Source organism: Salvelinus fontinalis, chromosome 35 (genome assembly GCF_029448725.1).
Source record: "Salvelinus fontinalis isolate EN_2023a chromosome 35, ASM2944872v1, whole genome shotgun sequence".
Classification (NCBI taxonomy): domain Eukaryota; kingdom Metazoa; phylum Chordata; class Actinopteri; order Salmoniformes; family Salmonidae; genus Salvelinus; species Salvelinus fontinalis.
Genome location: NC_074699.1, coordinates 8,600,110 through 8,620,189, shown reverse-complemented (window position 1 = coordinate 8,620,189; position 20,080 = coordinate 8,600,110).

Genomic DNA, 20,080 nt, shown 5'->3' with positions numbered 1-20,080 from the left:
TAATGTCGTCTCAGATTATACTCTTTCAGTACCGCCACACTTTCTCCACACAGAAGACACACAGGTTTTCCAGCTACCTCCGTGAACATATACTCCGACTCCCACCTTGTTTGAAACCCCCGGTTCTCAGTGTCCACCTTCCGTTTTGCCATTTTTGATGGGTATCTTTTTTAAAGTTAATTTTAATGTGATGCTGACGACTGCTGTGCCAATAAATATTGAAATGAAGCAGCCTACTGCTCGGTGCGTCACCGTTGCATTGTGGGAAATGTAGTATTGGTGCGTGTAAAAGATCTGCGGGCTGCCGGCTTGCTGCGGTCTGCGGGCCGGTTCTAATAATAAATCAAGATCATCCCAGGGGCCGTAAAAAACCTTCTCGCGGGCCGGATGTGGCCCGCGGGCCTTGACTCTGACATATGTGGCCTACACCTTCCTCTCCGTCGGGGAATTGAACCCCGCTCTACCACGTGCCCACATTCTCTAGTACAGACATAGCCTGCTCTCCCTTATGTAGGGAATTAGACACTTTCCCATGTTTACTGCAGTATGTATTGTAAGCTATGTTTACTTGTCAGACTACACAGTAGACTAATAAACAAATGCAGGTGGCTTATATCTTCAAAATGCTTGAAATGCTTTATTATCCAAATGTAAAAGAATATACTGTACAGTACTGTATTTCTTCATCAGCATCTTTATGCTTTTGTTAATAAAAATAATGATAAAAATACTCATCCAAAATGCAGATGTTGATTTAGTTATGGATCATAACGAACTAGTATGGGAATAAATACTACTGATTGACAGAAATATTGGAACAAAGTTGTCTAATGAAGGGAAACAATTTAGAATTCTCCAATCCTCTTATGCTGTAGCCTATTCCCGACCTCCACATGGTACAGCTCCATATTTTCCGTTCCATCCTAACTGAAACCATGAGGGTTTCGTTTTTCGTTTTTTTCAGAATAGAAACACCATAATATTAATCAAATTAATTAAGACACATTTCTTAAAATCAATCCCATTTACTACGTTATTACAAAAAAGGTTTTAAATTCTCTAGGAATGCCAATATGGGAGACTATCTTCTTAGCTTCTCAAAGATGCCCTCTGGTGGTCAAACTAGCACTAACTTGCATTAACGTAAAAAATGGCTGACAATTAAATAACGTGTCATAGAATGCTGCAGCAGCCCGAAAGGTGTGCTGCAGTATGACACAACTTTAAAGGAGGAACAACTGTATGTACATGTAGGTAGAGTTATTAAAGTGACTATGCATAGATGACGACAGAGAGTAGCAGTGGTGTAAACAGGGGGAGAGGGGGTGCAATGCAAATAGTTTGGGTAGCCATTTGACTAGATGTTTAGGAGATCTGTGGATCTGTTGGTGCGGTATGCAAATTGGAGTGGTCTAGAGTTTCTGGGATAATGGTGTTGATGTGACCCATGACCAGCCTTTCAAAGCACTTCATGGCTACAGACGTGAGTGCTACTGGTCGGTAGTCGTTTAGGCAGGTAACCTTAGTGTTCTTGGGCACAGGCACTATGGTGGTCTGCTTAACCTCTCTAGGGTATGTGGGACGGTAGCGTCTCACCTCGTCAACAGCCAGTGAAACTGCAGGGCGCCAAATTCAAAACAGAAATCCCGTAATTAAAATTCCTCAAACATACAGTACATGTATTTTACACCATTTTAAAGATACACTTGTTGTAAATCCAGCCACAGTGTCCGATTTCAAATAGGCTTTAGGACGAAAGCAAACCAAACGATTATGCTAGGTGAGTGCCTATTCACAGAAAAACCCAGCCATTTTTCCAGCCAAAGAGAGGAGTCACAAAAAACAGAAATAGAGATAAAATTAATCACTGACCTTTGATGATCTTCATCAGATGACACTCATAGGTCTTCATGTTACACAATACATGTATGTTTTGTTCGGTAAAGTTCATATTTATATCCAAAAATCTCAGTTTAAATTAGAGCATTATGTTCAGTAGTTCCAAAACATCCGATGATTTTGCAGAGAGCCACATCAATTTACAGAAATACTCATAATAAACATTGCTAAAGGATACAACTGTTATGCATGGAAATTTAGATTCACTTCTCCTTAATGCAACCGCTGTGTGAGATTTCAAAACAATTTATGGAATAAGCCAAACATGCAATAATCTGAGAACGGCGCTCAGACGACAAATCAACCCAAAGAGATATCCGCCATGTTGGATTCAACATAAGTCAGAAATAGCATTATAAATAGTCACTTACCTTTGATGATCTTCATCAGAATGCACTCCCAGGAATCCCAGTTCCACAATAAATGTTTGTTTTGTTCGATAATGTCCATCATTTATGTCCAAATTCCTCCTTGTTGTTCGCGCGTTCAGTACACAATCTAAACTCACGAAGCGTGTGCAAGTCCAGCGGAAAGTACGGACAAAAAGTTCCGTTACAGTCCGTAGAAACATGTCAAACGATGTATAGAATCAAACTTTAGGATATTTTTAACATAAATCTTCAATAACTTCTTGGAACTATAGGGGGTGCTGTTCCGCATTAGCATATTTGTGTCTCCAAATTAAACTGCCTCGTGCTAAATTCTTGATCGTACAATATGCATATTATTGTTATTATTGGATAGAAAACACCTTCTAGTTTCTATAGAAGTTGGAATTTTGTCTCTGAGTGGTACAGAACAATTTCTACAGCACTTTTCATGACAGGGTTCAGATTTCAGAAATTTTTACCTCTGATCTGGGGTCTGTTTTTAAGGCGACAGTGAATGCTATGAAGAAACCGACACTGCCTACGTCTTCCTCTGGGTGTCTGTACGTCATCACGTTTTCAATGGAATCGATGGGACATTCACAGCCATTATAAAAGACCAAAATGTATAGAGACCGCCCTTTCTCGTCGTGCGCCTGAAGCGTGAAGGACATCGGACCTGCCTCGTTCCAAATCGTTTTTTAACCAGCAATATTTCTCCGGTCATGTTTTTACTCGTTATAGGTGTTAAAAACATCATAATGTAGTTAATTTGAACCGTTTTATAGCAATTTATATCCGTTTAGTGCGATTTTGAGGAATTTATTTGTTGTGCACTCTGAAACTTTGGACACGTTTTGGGGTGTCGGTCGTTGGTGGTGGACATTTCGAAGGACAGAGGACATCTATCGACCAAAAGACGTTTATAACATAGAAAGGATACATTGCCCAAGAATCTGATGGAAGAACAGCTCAAAGTAAGCAATATTTAATATGATAAATCGTGTTTCTGTCGAAATATTTTAAACGCATATTTCGCCATTTTGTTTGGTATAGCTTCACTTGGCGAACCCTGTATTGAAAAGTAAGGATAATTTTAAAAATGTAAATCAGCGGTTGCATTAAGAACTAATTTGTCTTTCGATTCCTGTAAACCCTGTATTTTTTAGTCAAGTATATGATTAGCTTTCAATTAAACTAGATCACTCTGATAGATGACGTCAGACATATTGAGGCTTGATTTCCTAGTATTTTTATTGTGTAACCACGGTTTTGTATGGCTAAATATGCACCTTTTCGAACAAACTGTATATGTATATTGTAAAATGATGTTACAGGAGTGTCATCGGAAGAATTCTGAGAAGGTTAGTGAAAAAATTAATATATTTTGGCGATGTTGACTTTTATCGCTCACTTTGGCTAGAATCAATGCTGGGCTGCTATGTGCTATGTGCTATGCTAATATAACGATTTATTGTGTTTTCGCTGTAAGACACTTAGAAAATCTGAAATATTGTCTGTATTCACAGGATCTGTGTCTTTCGATTAGTGTATGCTGTGTATTTTTACGAAATGTTTGATGATTAGTAGTTAGGTAAACACGTTGCTCATTGTAATTATTCTAGTCCATTTGTGACGGTGGGTGCAATTGTAAACTATGTCAGCTACCTGAAATATGCACATTTTTCTAACAAAACCTATCCCATACCATAAATATGTTATCAGACTGTCATCTGATGAGTTTTTTTCTTGGTTAGGGGCTATAAATATCTTAGTTTAGCCGAATTGGTGATAGCTACTGGTGTTGGTGGACAAATAAAAGATGGTGGATTATGCTAATGTGTTTTTAGCTAATAGATTTACATCTTTACATATTGTGTCTTCCCTGTAAAACATTTTAAAAATCTGAAATGGTGGCTTTATTCACAAGATCTGTATCTTTCATCTGGTGTCTTGGACTTGTGATTTAATGATATTTAGATGCTACTATCTACTTGTGAAGCTATGCTAGCTATGCTAAACAGTGTGTGGGGGGTGGGGGGTGCTCCCGGATCCGGGTTTCTGAGGCAGTAGAGGATAATGTTCCAACCGGAGAATTCCTTTGTCTTCAGAAATGCGATGGAACGCAGCTAACTCTCACATGAACGCGCATGGTCAGCGCATGGTCAGCTCGTGGCCCTCTGGGAGAGACCTTACTCAATCTCCTCTCATTCGCCCCCACTTCACAGTAGAAGCATCAAACAAGGTTTCAAAGACTGTTGACATCTAGTGGAAGCATTAGGAAGTGCAACATGACACCATTTCCACTGTATCTTGGATAAGCAAAGAGTTGAAAACCTACAAACCTCAGATTTCCCACTTCCTGGTTGGATTTTTTCTCAGGATTTTGCCTGCCATATGAGTTCTGTTATACTCACAGACATCATTCAAACAGTTTTAGAAACTTCAGAGTGTTTTCTATCCCAATATACTAATAATAATATGTATATCCTATGATCGGGGCCTGAGTAGCAGGCAGTTTACTCTGGGCACGCTTTTCATCCGGACGTGAAAATACTGCCCCCTACACCACAGAAGTTAAAACATGTTGGTATTACAGACTCGGACAGAGAGAGGTTCAAAATGTCAGTGAAGACACTTGCCAGTTGGTCAGCGGATGCTAGCAGTACACGTCCTGGTAATCCGTCTGGCCCTGTGGCCTTGTGAATGTTGACCTGTTTAAAGGTCTTACTCACATTGGCTGCGGTGAACGTGATCACACAGTCTTCCGGAACAGCTGGTGCTCTCATGCATGTTTCAGTGTTATTTGCCTCGAAGCGAGTGTGAAAATAGTTTAGCTCGTCTAGTCAGCTCGTGTCACTGGGCAGCTTTCGGCTGTGCTTCCTTTTGTAGTCTGTATTGGTTTTCAAGCCCTGCCACATCCGACGAGCGTCAGAGCCTGTGTAGTACGATTTGATCTTAGTCCTGTATTGATGCTCTGCCTATTTGATGGTTCATCGGATGGCATAGCGAGATTAATTAGAAGCTTCCGGGTTAGAGTCCCGCTCCTTGAAAGTGGCAGCTCTAGCCTTTAGCTCAGTGCGGATGTTGCTTGTAATCCATGGCTTCTGGTTGGGGTATGTACGTACGTTCACTGTGAGGACGACTTCATCGATGCACTTATTGATGAAGTCAATGACTGATGTGGTGTAATGCCATCGGAGGAATCCAGGAACATATTCCAATCTGTGCTAGCAAAACAGTCCTGTAGCTTAGCATCTGCTTCATCTGACCACTTTTTATTGATCTAGTCACTGGTGCTTCCTGCTTGACTTGCAAGCAGGAATCAGAAGGAAATAATGATGGTCAGATTTGCCAAATGGAGGGCGAGGGAAAGCTTTGTATGTGTCTCTGCGTGTGGAGTAAAGGTGGTCCAGAGTTTTTTTCCCTCTGGTTGCACATTTAACATGCTGATAGAAATGTGATAAAACAGATTTAAGTTTCCCTGCATTAAAGTATCCGGCTACTATCTTATCTATGAACATAGACCGGCTCTAACTCCACAATGAGATAGGGTGCAGGCCAGGCAGCAGGCTGTTAGCCAGCCTGCCAGCTTAGTGGAGTCTGACACTAGCACAATCAGTGTAGTCAGCTCAGCTGTTCCCATTGAGACCATGTCTGTGCCTCGATCTAGATTGGGCAAAACTAAACATGGGGTGTTCGCCTTAGCAATCTCACTGGAATAAAGACCTCCTCCATTCCTGTCATTATTAAAAGATGTTGTGATACCTCACATCTCAAAATAGGGCTACTTAATGTTAGAACCCTGACTTCCAAGGCAGTTATAGTCAATGAACTAATCACTGATCATAATCTTGATGTGATTGGCCTGACTGAAACATGGCATAAGCCTGATGTATTTACTTGTGTACATTGACGATATCTTGATCTACTCTCATTCCATTGCAGAACACGTACAGCATGTGCAACAGGTCCTCCGATGGCTACAGGGCCACCATCGTTATGACAAGGCTGAGAAGAGCGCCTTTCACGTTACTAGAGTAACCTTCCTAAGTTTCGTGTTGACACCAGGAGGGGTCAACATGGATGAAGGCAAAGTCACGGCCATGCTTAACTGGCCCAAACCTTCCACCGTAAAGGAACTACAACGTTTCCTAGGATTTTCCAACTACTACCGCCGGTTCATCCGAAACTGCAGCAGCACAACCACTCCTCTCTCAGCTCTCACGAGTCAAAAAACCTGCACCCTCCAATGGACCGACACCACCCTTACTGCATTTGAGACCTTGAAACGCCTCTTCACCTCTGCACCCATCGTTAGGCAGCCAGATCCCACCCTTGCTTTTGTTCTGGAGGTTGATGCACCCGAGGTTGGCGTAGGAGCGGTTCTCTCTTAGCGGATAGGGACACAGCCCAAATTATACCCATGTGGCTTCTTTTCCAAGAAACTGTCCCCCGCTGAGAGGAACTATGATGTCGGGAACCGAGAGCTCCTCGCCATTAAGCTGGCTATCGAAGAGTGGCACCAATGGTTAGATGGAGCTCATCACCCATTCCTTCTCCTTACCGACAACCACAATTTGGAGTACTTAAGAAGTACCTAAGAGGCTCAACCCCAGACAGGCTCACTAGGCACTCTTCACCTGATTCATCTTCCCCGTCACCTATCTGCCTGGCAAGAAAAATGTGAAGGCTGATTCCTTATCCCATCCAGGTTTTAAGACTAGTTATTCAACTGAGACTGCTCTTCTCTGTATCACGGAGGCGCTCCGCACTGCTAAAGCTAACTCTCTCTCCTCTGCTCTCATCCTTCTAGACCTATCGGCTGCCTTCGATACTGTGAACCATCAGATCCTCCTCTCCACCCTCTCCGAGTTGGGCATCTCCGGCGCGGCCCACGCTTGGATTGCGTCCTACCTGACAGGTCGCTCCTACCAGGTGGCGTGGCGAGAATCTGTCTCCTCACCACGTGCTCTCACCACTGGTGTCCCCCAGGGCTCTGTTCTAGGCCCTCTCCTATTCTCGCTATACACCAAGTCACTTGGCTCTGTCATAACCTCACATGGTCTCTCCTATCATTGCTATGCAGACGACACACAATTAATCTTCTCCTTTCCCCCTTCTGATGACCAGGTGGCGAATCGCATCTCTGCATGTCTGGCAGACATATCAGTGTGGATGACGGATCACCACCTCAAGCTGAACCTCGGCAAGACGGAGCTGCTCTTCCTCCCGGGGAAGGACTGCCCGTTCCATGATCTTGCCATCACGGTTGACAACTCCATTGTGTCCTTCTCCCAGAGCGCTAAGAACCTTGGCGTGATCCTGGACAACACCCTGTCGTTCTCGACTAACATCAAGGCGGTGGCCTGTTCCTGTAGGTTCATGCTCTACAACATCCGCAGAGTACGACCCTGCCTCACACAGGAAGCGGCGCAGGTCCTAATCCAGGCACTTGTCATCTCCCGTCTGGATTACTGCAACTCGCTGTTGGCTGGGCTCCCTGCCTGTGCCATTAAACCCCTACAACTCATCCAGAACGCCGCAGCCCGTCTGGTGTTCAACCTTCCCAAGTTCTCTCACGTCACCCCGCTCCTCCGCTCTCTCCACTGGCTTCCAGTTGAAGCTCGCATCCGCTACAAGACCATGGTGCTTGCCTACGGAGCTGTGAGGGGAACGGCACCTCAGTACCTTCAGGCTCTGATCAGGCCCTACACCCAAACAAGGGCACTGCGTTCATCCACCTCTGGCCTGCTCGCCTCCCTACCACTGAGGAAGTACAGTTCCCGCTCAGCCCAGTCAAAACTGTTCGCTGCTCTGGCACCCCAATGGTGGAACAAACTCCCTCACGACTCCAGGACAGCGGAGTCAATCACCACCTTCCGGAGACACCTGAAACCCCACCTCTTTAAGGAATACCTAGGATAGGATAAAGCAATCCTTCTGACCCCACCCCCCCCCCCCCCTCTTAAAAGATTTAGATGCACTATTGTAAAGTGGCTGTTCCACTGGATGTCATAAGGTGAATGCACCAATTTGTAAGTCGCTCTGGATAAGAGCGTCTGCTAAATTACGCAAATGTAAATGTAAATGTATTTGACTCCCCTTCCTCTAACCCAGCTCCCGAGCCCATCCTGCCTCCATCTTGTGTCATGGGACCCATACAGTGGGAAATTCAATCATCCGTCCAAGAGGCCCTATGCCACGACCCAGCACCTCCCGACACCCCTGCAGGCAAGACCTACGTGCCGGCGTCCGTCAGACCCCAACTAATGCAGTGGTGTCATACCTCGCTGAGTTCTAGCCATCCCGTGATCACCTGGACCACGGAGATACTGACAGGCAAGTTCTGGTGGTCATCCCTAATAGCAGACGTCTGAGATTACGTCCTTTCCTGTCCTGTCTGTGCATGGGCAAAGAGCCCTCGCCAACTACCGACCAGTAAGCTTGAGCCTTTACCTACATCACACAGACCATGGTCCCACATTGCCATGGATTTCCTCACTGATCTGCCAGACTTCGGCTTCACTACTATTTTAGTTGTAGTGGACCAATTCTCCAAGATGTGCCGACTCATCCCCCTTCCGCATCGACCTAATGTCATGGAAATGGCCGAGTGCATGTTCCAACAGGTGTTTCGTCTGTATGGGATCCCGGAATACATCGTTTCGGATCAGGGACTCCAGTTCGTCTCCAGGGTGTGGCGAGCCTTCTGCGACTGACTGGGGTCTCCATCAGCCTATGGAGACCATCCCCATACCAACAGGCAGACGGAACGCCTGAATCAGGAAATAGGGAAGTACCTTCGCCAACACTGCACCCACCAACCACACGAGTGGAATCGCTATCTAGCCTGGGCCGAATACGCATAGAACTCCCTGGTGCATTCCTCACTCCATCTAACTCCTTTCCAGTGTGTGCTCGGATACCAACCCCTTGTGTTGGGAGACAGAGGCCGAAACTGTGCGTGCCGTCGTTGAGTGGTTTCAGCGGAGTGAGCAGGTTTGGGAGACCGCACATCGGCACCTACATCAAGCTTCCCTCTCCCAGAAATGGTTTGCTGACCGGCGTCGCCGACCTACTCTACTCTTCCACCCTGGGCAACGTGTGTGGCTCTCTACCCAGAACATCCGGCTTCGTGACCCCTGCAAAAAGTTTAGTCCCCGGTTCATTGGGGGGGATAATAAAACACTGCATCAAACCTGTCACCTACCGTCTCCAGTTGCCCTGCCAATACTGTGGTACTGTACTGTAACGTCTGCTTCCAACTCACACTCTCAAACACGTAGATCCCCTGAACGCAGCTCACTTTCCAGCTTACAAATCAATATTAGGAAAGTTTTCCTAATGTTTGGTATACTCAGTGTATACACAGAGAGAAGTTTGGGTCAGAGCCAGGGCCAGCCACAGTGTAGGACTCCTGGAGAAGTTTGGGGTAAAGTACCTTGCTCAAGGTCACAACGGCAGTACATCACTAGAGACTCTGATGCCCATGCCAACAGGCCTCCAGTTGCCAGCTCATTCCTTACCAATTGTTCCTGAATGGTTTCTGCTGCTCTTGTTGTTGTAATATCAAAATGTGCTTGGTCTGTGTGATTACAGATTTTCATGAGACCTCCGGTTGCGTCAAGTGGACGTAATGCAGGAACAGAAAGGCATCACTGGGAGCTCTGCTACTCTGTTGAATATTGCACAATGGATGCGTAAGGTGTGCAAGTCTGCAATGAGGAGAAGGGGCCTGCAGAAAATTGTGAAAGACGAGAAATAGTTATTGGCCATAAGCGAAATATGTAATTTCTTATTGTGTTTTTTTGGTTCCCACTCAGTCATAATTATTTATCTCCATTAAACACAGGCAAACATTTATCTTGGAATGCAATGCAATTGCCCTGCGTAGGGTGCTGTCTTTCGGATGGGACGTTAAACGGGTGACCTGACTCTATGGTCACTAAAGATCCCATGCACTTAACGTAAGAGTAGAAGTGTTAACCCCGGTGTTCTGGCTAAATTCCAAATCTGGCCTTCATACCATCATGGCCACATAATCATCCCTTTTTTCCAATTGGCCCATTCATCCCCCTTCCTCTACCCTGGAACTATTCCCCAGGTCGTTGCTGTAAATGGCAATGGCAAAAAAAGGGTAACATAAAAAAAATACACAATAGAGCTTAAAGTACTGTTGTCTGGTCTAGAAGTAATGCTGATAACCAACATACTGTATACAACCCACAAGATTAGGGTTCATGTCCCACTCTCAATCCCCAATCTTGCCTTCCCTAACTAATGTCCCATCTCCCCCTCTTATTCCTCTCTGTGATAAAAAACGAACACAAAATAATGCTGAATGTAACCTGTAGTGCAAAGGAAAAAAATACTTTTCAGTAGTTGCCGGGATGACATTTTGTTTGTTAGATGATATTAAAATGTTTGTCTTTTTGTTTATTTTACTACAACAGGGGCAGAGCGTGCAACAGAAGCTCTTAGGTATTTGGTATGGTGGGTGTCAAAGTCGACCAGTTCTGAGAATTGTGAAGCGTCGTTCTACCAAGCACCTTGTGCCCATCATTCAAAAGTGCTTTCAATGGAGCATCGCGATTTCTGATGGATGGAGCTCTCACCACAGTTTTAGGAATGAAGGTTTACAACCATCTTACCGTCGACCATCGAGACCATTTTGTTGACCCTATCACAGGTGCGCATAGCCAAAACGTCGAGCGATTCTGGGGTGTATATAATTGACCTGTTTGGAGACTTAGAGGCAATCGCACAGAGAACTTGCTCGAAGATCACTTGGATGTGATTGAGTGGACATACCGGCAAGGTGATCATCATAGAGACGGGCCACTTGGTATGCTTTTGCATGACATCAGGAAGAAATACCTTGTATGAATAGGTTACAGGAGGTGGGACATGGTGGTTGGAGGTGAGACTCATTTTTGGGGGGCAGAACATGCTTTAAAGTGCACCCAAACTTCCATTTTGTACACAATTGTTTTTTAAACATGTACACAGGAGGTATTTAGGGGCGGCAGGTAGCCTAGTGGTTAGAGCGTTGGGCCAGTAATCGAAAGGTTGCTGGATCGAATCGCAGAGCTGACAAGGTAAAAATCTGTCATTCTGCCCTTGAACATGGCAGTTAACCCACTGTTCCCCAGTAGGCCATCATTGTAAATAAGAATTTGTAACTGTAAGAACTTAACTGACTTGCCTAGTTAAATAATTTAATTACTCTGTCTGTTTCTTTCCACTAAAATGCAACTGTGATCCTTCACTTCAGAATAAGGAACCTAGTTTGGAGTAATAATGACTTATTATACATCTATTAAGGAGGAATGTGTTTATACTTCAGAATAGGGAACCTGTCTGCAAACAAGCAACCATTGGCTATAAGCAAAACCACACTTTAGAATGGGGAACCTTTATTTTAGTATTATTAGGTAATTCTGCCTCTATCATTGCCTTATTAAGACTGCATATACAGAGTCTGGTGCATGTGTAATTTGTACCTTATTAACTATTGATAAGCTTTGATTGTGGAAAATAAGGATGTAACTAATGAAGAACTATTAACACATGACTTATAGTGTGAGAATAGAAAAACACAAATAAACATTTTTTTAAATGGACAATAATACCTAATAAAGGTATAAGCTACTTACACACTCATCTATAAGCTACAAATTAGTGCATAATATTTGTACCTTAAAATAAGGTGCTAACGACTGTTTTGCAAAAACTCTCTTTGTCTTGATAGAAAGTTCCCACTGAGCACACACTGGTTGAATCAACGTTGTTACCACATCATTTCAATAAAATTACGTTGAACCAAAGTGGAATAGATGTTAAATTGATGTCTTTGCCCAATTGATTGTGTTTACTGATTTGAAAACAATTGTTCAGGATTTGCATTTATTGTGAAAAAAGTGAGAAATCACAAACTGTTCATTTGGATCCCAATTTCATTTAGTGTTCAAGCAACCTAGACGTTGTAAGACTGTTTTCAACTTCAGGACTGCTCGATATGTTATGCTTGCCTGCCATCTAGTGTCCACTGTGTTTTTTGTGTCTGAGAGAGAGAAAGAGAGGTGTGTGGATTTCACAAATAATCCACCCATAGCAATTTGTTGTGGATGAAGAACGAACAAAGCCACAATCTTGAATTAGTTTTTCAGTCAAATGGCAGCCCTCCCAGTGAGCACTGACTGACGCAGCACGTTGATTTGAATGTCCACAGACGTTGATTTTTGGGCCGGTCCGGACTGACAAAGTTTGAACTAATCAAAGACATCTATTTGTGGGCCAAATCAAGGCCATGCTGGACCGGACCAAAAATCTACGTCTATGTTTGGTTTAGATTTAGTCTGTCAGGACTGCCGTTGATTTGATAAAACAATTGATATCTATGATTGGTCCAGATTTAGTCCATCCGGAACCAGTCCAGAAATCAACGTCTATGGCCAGGGTGGATCGACCAAATTTGGCCTTGTTTGGGGCGGAGCTCATCAGAATTATACGCAGTGTGCTTTGCAGGTGTTCAGTTTCTGTAACCGTTACTGAGAATGTTGGTGTAGTTAAGTGTGTTCTGTTGGTTGAGTCAGTAAACTTTCAACATGATCACTTCCAGTTCTGAAGCATTTGAAAAAGGCTAACATGCATTGCCTTCAGGAAGTATTCACACCCCTTCCTTGCCTTTTTCCACATTTTGTTGTGTTACAGCCTGAATTTAAAATGTATTAAATTTAGATTTTTCTTGTCACTGGCTTACACAGAATACCCCATAATGTCAAAGTGGAATTATGTTTATCTGCATTTTTACAAATATTAATAAAAAATGAAAACCTTGAAGTATTCAACTCCTTTGTTATGGCAAGGCTAAATAGGTTCAGAAGTATTCAGACCCTACTCAGTACTTTGTTGAAGCACCTTTGGCAGCGATTACAGCCTCGAATCGTCTTAGGTATGACGCCACAAGCGTGGCACACCTGTATTTGGAAAGTTTCTCCAATTCTTCTCTGCAGATCCACTCAAGCTCTCTCATGTTGGATGGGGAGTGTTGCTGCACAACTATTTTCAGGTCTCTCCAGAGATGTTCGATTGGGTTTAAGGCCGGGCTCTGGCTAGACCACTCAAGGACACACAGAAGTCCTGAAGCCACTCCTGCGTTATCTTGGCTGTGTGCTTAGGGTCGTTGTCCTGTTAGAAGGTGAACGTTCGCCCTAGTCTGTGGTCCTGAGCTTTCTTCGTCAGGTTCTCCTAGAATCTCTCAATGTACTTTTCTCCGTTCATCTGTCCCTCGATCCTGACTGGTCTCCCAGTCCCTGCCGCTGAAAAACATCCCGACAGCATGATGCTGCCACCATGATGCTTCACCGTAGGGATGATGCCAGGTTTACTCCAGACGTGACACTTGGCATACAGGTCAAAGAGTTCAACCTTGGTTTCATCAGACCAGAGAATCTTGTTTCTCATGGTCTGAGTCCTTTAGGTGCCTTTTGGCAAACTCCAAGCGGGCTGACAAGTGCCTTTTACTGAGCAGTAGCTTCTGTCTGATTGATGGGGTGCAGCAGAGATGGTTGTCCTTCTGGAAGGTTCTCCCAGCTCCACAGAGGAACTCTATAGCTCTGTCAGAGTGACCATCAGGTTCTTGGTTTCCTCTCTGACCAAGGCCCTTCTCCTCCGATTGCTCAGTTTAGCCGGGTGACCAGCTCTAGGAAGAGTCTTGGTGGTTCCAAACTTATTCCATTAAAGAATGATGGAGGCCACTGTGTTCTTGGGGACCTTTTTTTATATCTTTTTTTATTTCACCTTTATTTAACTAGGCAAGTTAGTTAAGAACAAATTCTTATTTACAATGATGGCCTACCAAAAGGCAAAAGGCTTAATAAATAAAAATGTAGGACAAAACACACATCACGAGACAATCAACGCTGCAAAATGTTTTGGTACCCTTCCCCAGATCTGTGCCTTGACACAGTCCTGTCTCGACACACTACGGACAATTCCTTCAACCTCATGGCTTGGTTTTTGCTCTGACATGCACTGTCAACTGTGAGACCTTATATAGACTGGTCTGTGCCTTTTCAAGTCATGTACATTCAATTGAATTCACCACAGGTGGACTCCAATCAAGTTGTAGAAACTGCTCATTGATGATTCATGGAAACAGGATGCACCTAAGCTCAATTTTGCATCTCGTAGCAAAGGGTCTGAATGCTAATGTAAATAAGGTATTTCTGTTTTTTATTTTTAATACATTTGCAAAAAAAAATAGAAAACCTGTTTTCGCTTTGTCAGTATGGGGTATTGCTTGTAGATTGCTGAGATTTTTTATTTTATTTAATCAATTTTAGAAAAAGGCTGTAACGTAACAAAATTTCGAAAAGATCAAGGGGTCTGAATACTTTGCGATGCACTATATATACAGTATATATTTATACTCCTGCCTCTGACAATGCTCATCTTAATATTTCTATATTTCTTAATTCCATTATTTTACTTTTAGATTTGTGTGTATTGTTGTGTATTCTTAGATGTTACTGCACTGTTGGAGCTACACCTGCAATTACATCGGCTAAACATGTGCATGTGACCAGTGCAATTTGATTTGATTTAAGGCAATCAACTAATCTGTTGTCCTGATCTTCTGTGTGGGTTGGGAACCCGGGGGTAAAGTCCTCCGTGGGTGGAGTATGTAGCTCTTGAAGTTTTGAACTGTGACACTGACAGATTCACGTGGCTTTAGGTTTCCTTCCTTCACCCACTAGGTGTGTATCTTTGCATTGCATTTCTCAAGTTGTTTTATGGAGATTTAAGTGACACAAATGTATTTAAAGGTGGTTACATAATACACAACAAAGCCTCTGATTGGCCAGCTAACTTTGAATGACAGTTGATGTGGAGAAAATGGGTTCAAGGTACTCACTAGGGGTCTAGTAGGTGGTGGGGGCTGTTTTTTAATAGACCCATCCTCCCTATGTAGGTTCAAACACAATAGAAACTGAAAGTCAAGCACATGTGTTTTCCCTGCTCTGTGCTTACCCCTTGTATCCTTCTTTTCTAGCGTTGAAACTACAGACCGTTGCCCTGAACAGTAGCTGTATGATAAGGCGCCTCAATTACATTTTTTCCTGCACCATTGTTGGAGTATCTCCAATTGCAGACAATTTTGAGCAATGCCATCAACTTAATAAAGAGCACAATGTTGTTGTGTAAATAGCCTAAATACTCAATTTCTTTGAAATATACTGGGAGTGGAGTGGCTTGTTGACAACTGTATAGATTGGTTTAGACCAAAGAGTACAAGGTCATGTGTTTTCAGATTACAAATTGTGGCTCTCTTAAAGGTAGGCCTGTATTTTTCAGTGCCATTTCCAAATGATTTCAATTCACAGTCAATTATTGGGCGCGTGCAAACGGCTCACTTTTGTCAAGTCGATGACAATCGTTGGTCACCGCCTTTCAAACTGTGTTGCATTAGGGCTTATGCCTACATGTCGACTACATGAACTTTACAATAACCATGTGATCAAATGTTATGAAGTTTCGACTGTAGTCGACTTCCATTTTCGGCAGTTGCTCCTCACCAGCTGCAACTTGCAGCCATCGCCTGCAATGCGGGAGGCACTATTTCTCAACCAATCATTAGTGTTTTTGTTTGACCAACGCAAATGGGACCAAACATGTGACTGAAACAGGAAGCAGCGATTCATGTGTAGCCTTTACAGTGGATGTGTACAAATTAAAATGATATTTGAGGCTGTCTCTCCCCAATTGATAGTGAAATGTACACACATAGAGTACCAGTCAAAAGTTTGAACACACCTACTCATTCCAGGGTTTTTCTTTATTTTTACTATTTTCTACATTGTAGAATAACATCAAAGCTATGAAATAACACATATGGAATCATGTAGTAACCAAAAAATTGTTAAACAAATCCAAAAAGATTTTTTATTTGAGATTCTTCAAAGTAGCCACCCATTGACATGATGACAGCACACTATTTGCACACTCTTGGCATTCTCTCAACAAGCTTCATGAGGTAGTCACCTGGAATGCATTTCAATTAACAGGTGTGCCTTGTTAAAAGTTAATTTGTGGAATTTCTTTCCATCTTAATACGTTTGTGTCACGGCCGTGAAAGAAGTGGACCAAGGTGCAGTGTGTTGAGCATACATTTTCCTTTATATTTAAAATGTCGCCAACAAAACAACTAATGAAAGAAACAACCTTGAAGCTTACAAGGGCATTAGTGCCACAAACAAAGTTAACTACCCACACTGAAAGGAGGGAAAAAGGGCTACCTACGATGGTTCCCAATCAGAGACAACGATAGACAGCTGTCCCTGATTGAGAACCATACCCGGCCAAAACATAGAAATAAAGAAACATAGAACACAAAAAATAGAATGCCCACTCCAAATCACACCCTGACCAAACCAAATAGAGACATAAAAAGTCTCTCTAAGGTCAGGGCGTGACAGTTTGAGCCAATCAGTTGTGTTGTGACAAGGTAGGGGTGGTATACAGAATATAGTCCTACTTGGTAAAATACCAAGTCCATATTATGGCAAGAATAGCTCAAATAAGCAAAGAGAAACGACAGTCCATCATTACTTTAAGACATGAAGGTCAGTCAATATGGAAAATTCAAGTTTCTTCAAGTGCAGTCGCAAAAACCATCAAGCGCTATGATGAAACTGGCTCTCATGAGGACCACCACAGGAAAGGAAGTCCCAGAGTTACCTCTGCTGCAGAGGATACGTTCAATAGAATTAACTGCACCACAGATCGCAGCCCAAAGAAATGCTTCACAGAGTTCAAGTAACAGACACATCTCAACATCAACTGTTCAGAGGAGACTGCGTGAATCAGGCCTTCATGGTTGAATTGCTGCAAAGAAACCACTACTAAAGGACACAAATAAGAAGAAGAGACTTGCTTGGGCCAAGAAACACGGGCAATGGACATTAGACAGGTGGAAATCTGTCCTTTGCTCTAATAAGTCCAAATTTTAGATTTTGGGTTCCAACCGGCATGTCTTAGTTAGACACCAAATAGGTGAACAGATGATCTCTGCATGTGTGGTTCCCTCCATGAAGCATTGAGGAGGAGGTGTGATGGTTTGGGGGTGCTTTGCTGCTGACACTGTCTGTGTTTATTTAGAATTCAAGGCACACTTAACCAGCATGGCCAACATAGCATTCACCGCAGAGTGAAGGAAAAGCAGCCAACAAGTGATCAGCATATGTGACCCTATTCAGGAAGCTAGGCGTATGTCGCAGGTAATGACTTCACAGGAGAGCTGTTCGAACGTAAAACTTTTTTTAAAAATCAAAATGCAGAAATGCCTTCTCGAACATTTGAACTTTCATGCCATCTGTAAATACGAATAAAATGGTTAAATTACGAGCATAGTTTGTTTATCCAATGAATTAGGATGCAACCTTCCCGCTAGCCATGATTTGCTGAGATAATGAGTGGGCTGGACATGCCGAGAGATGAGTTTGGATTGGAGCTGGTCAGTATGTCTAGGTAATTGTATCAAACGTTATTTTTTTTAAAAAGTAGCGCGTAGTAAAACTGCATAAACTTAATGTCAAGTTAAAGTGTACTGTTAGCTAGCTAGCTAACATTGGCTGGCTGGCACGCTAGCTAACGTTATATGTATGCTCTCCACATTCCGGAGAACTGAGTTTTGAAATTAGTGGAACTCGAGTATGATAGCTAAGAAGATGGAGAAAACACCAGTCTGGATTACATCATCAAACGAAGGGCAACCATGCATGGCATCAGACAGGAGAGGCGTCCAACCTTGATGTATACTGGTAAGAGTCTGGCTAGCAACATTTTCAGATATTACACGTTTCTAATTTTGACAGAAAGTAGTTTAATTTCAAGTGTACTGTTAGCTAGCTAACGTTAGCTGGCAGGGTAGCTAGCCAATGTTAGCTGGCTGAGTCGCTAGCTAACATAGTGCATGATCTTATTCTTCGTATCTCAGACACATTTGCTTGACTAGTTATAGCCATAGAACCTGGTTGGTTAGCTACCTGCAGATTCATGCAGAGTAGTAACATAATGAGTTGTGATTACAGTCCATTGTTTAGCTAGCTAGCTAGCTACATGTCTTAATAACCTCTCTCGAGACGTTAGCGTCCCACCTCTTTAACAGCCAGTGAAACTGCTGGGCGCCAAATTCAAATACAGAAATACTCATGATAAAAATTCAGAAAACAAAACATATTTTACATAGGTTTAAAGATTAACTTCTTGTGAATCCAACCACGGTGTCAGATTTTAGAAATGCTTTACGGTGAAAGCATACCTTACGATTATTTGAGAACATAGCCCAGCAGGCAAATCATTACAAACAGTAACCAGCCAAGTAGAACAGTTACACAAGTCAGAAATAAAGATCAAATTAATCCCTTACCTTTGATGATCTTCATATGGTTGCACTCAGCAGTCATTCATTTACTCAATAAATGTTCCTTTTGTTCAATAAAGTCTCTTTATATCCAAAAACCTCAGTTTTGTTCGCACGTTTTCTTCAGTAATCCACAGGCTCAAACGCAGTCAAAACAGGAAGACAAAAAATCCAAATTGTATCCGTAAAGTTCATAGAAACATGTCAAACGATGTTTATTTTCAATCCTCAGGTTGTTTTTAGCCTAAATAATCTATAATATTTCAACCGGACAATAACGTCGTCAATATAAAAGGTAAACAAGAAAGGCACTCTCTCGGTCTCGCTCATGAAAAAGCTCTGTGACACTTTAGGGTCCACTCATTCAGACTGCTCTTACTTCCTCATTTTTCAGAATACAAGCCTGAAACAATTTCTGAAGACTGTTGACATCTAGTGGAAGGCATAGAAACTGCAATGTAAATCCTAAGTCAATGGATACTGTAATGGCATTGAATAGAAAACTACAAAAAAAAAAGAAAACTACTTCCTGAATGGATTTTTCTCAGGTTTTTGCCTGCCAAATCAGTTCTGTTATACTCACAGACACTATTTTAACAGTTTTGGATACTTTAGAGTGTTTTCTATCCAAATCTACCAGTTATATGCATATCATATCTTCTGGGCCCGAGAAGCAGGCAGTATAATTTGGGCATGCTTTTCATCCAAAATTCTGAATGCTGCCCCCTACATTAGAGAAGTTTTAACAAAAGACTTAACTCTAATTTTGACAAAGCATATTCATTTCAAGTTAGTGTAATGTTAGCTAGCTAGCAGAAGGCATTGTGTCAAGAAGCAGTGCGGATTGGCTTGGTTGGGTAGTGTTTCGGAGGACGCATGGCTTTCGACCTTCGCCTCTCTCGAGTCCATACGGGAGTTGGAAACCCTTGGATGAGTAGATGTGTCAACTTTTGACTGGTACTGTATATTAACAGTTTTTGAAGGATAGCTCCTCAGATCATTTCAAAGTAGGCTACCCAGTAATTACACAATTGCTTTTAGTTAGACTTCACTCTACTTGTAATCACTTCAATGTTCTTCTAGCAGCCCATTAATGCCACTGTCACTGTAATTAGAAATCCAAAGGTAAAACCAAAGATGTTCTAATGTATTAAAATGCATGTCTATGGTAAAACTACACTACCTGAGGAGGTTGCGAGAAGATTCACATGGACGGAGATGGATAGCGGTTCCAAAATGGCAGCGTCCATGGAATTGTTGCTTGCAACTGAAAATGTTTGAAGTGTGTGTGACCAGGACCTGGACGTTCTGCCGCCCTAAGTGAGACAAAAATCTTTTCACCGAGTTAAGCATTGTTATAGAACGGCTTGATATGATCTGAATA